We start from the raw sequence: 1,100 nt of genomic DNA, 5'->3' as shown, positions 1-1,100 counted from the left end.
TACAGCTCTTGGTATTCAACTAATCGACTAACCGGATAGGTCATTATTCGAATAATAATACTCGGCTTGCACTATCCGGATAATACTAAGTGGTCGACCATACGATTAATCGTTCGTTGTCGACTATTCGAATAGTAAGCGTTCATTCAAAAAATCCAATATGCCAAAAATCAAAGGTTGCTTGGATTTCAAACATTTTTCATTTATTCAAATACTCGCATTATTCGAATAGTTTTAAGAGCCCTAATACATACATACATATGTATATGTAATGATTAACAAGTAAGATAAGACTAAGTTAGGAAATGAAAGGCGTATGATGTATTTCGAGATATCTGTTGAAATTCATTATAAGTAAGGGATCACTATTATTTATTAGGGTGTCCAATAGATAGCACGTCCTCATAGTTCTTACGTTGAAGTCAACCCGACTACCGGAAATCACGTTTCTTTCTTTGGTCGAGCCAAATACAATTTAATCCCTTGATTTTTTATAACGTAGATACATGTCTCACGTATCTATGCTCTATAAGGAATTTGTTTTATTGCATTTTTCATTTTACGTTGTAAAAAATATTTGTACACTCATTTTGGACAGTAATGTGTCATTTCAGCCATTCACAATAGTAAAACTTTTTTAAAATCTGAAAACTATGGTAGCATTGAAGAAAGCGCACGTTGAGGTATCCGCATATTCCGCACCGATTTCAATCGCTTACTTTGTAGTTGCTTTAACATGTACCAGAGAACTTAAAACAACAACAAGTTGTTAGAGTTAGTTATTTTAAGTTCTCTGCATGTACAACGTTTGATAAGGAAAAAGTTAGCGAGTAGAGAATTGGTGAATCTTTACGTTACAGTTACGACAATATATGTTTCCGAAATAATTAACAACTAGTTCGGTTACGTTTTACCTAAAATATTTATCTTTTAAAACATCATGATGGTAGCTCTGTAAGTATTATTTGTAGAATAAATAAGCTGAGGGAAGCACTGCACGGTAGAGCTTAAGCTTATAAAAATTTGCAAAATAACGGTTATACACAAGGGGTTATACACAAGGGGAACATTATAAAAAGATCCCAAAAATTTGTATTTAC

The sequence above is a fragment of the Bactrocera oleae genome, chromosome 4 (assembly GCF_042242935.1).
Source record: "Bactrocera oleae isolate idBacOlea1 chromosome 4, idBacOlea1, whole genome shotgun sequence".
Taxonomy (NCBI): Eukaryota; Metazoa; Arthropoda; class Insecta; order Diptera; family Tephritidae; genus Bactrocera; species Bactrocera oleae.
Note: the sequence above shows the minus strand (reverse complement) of the source record.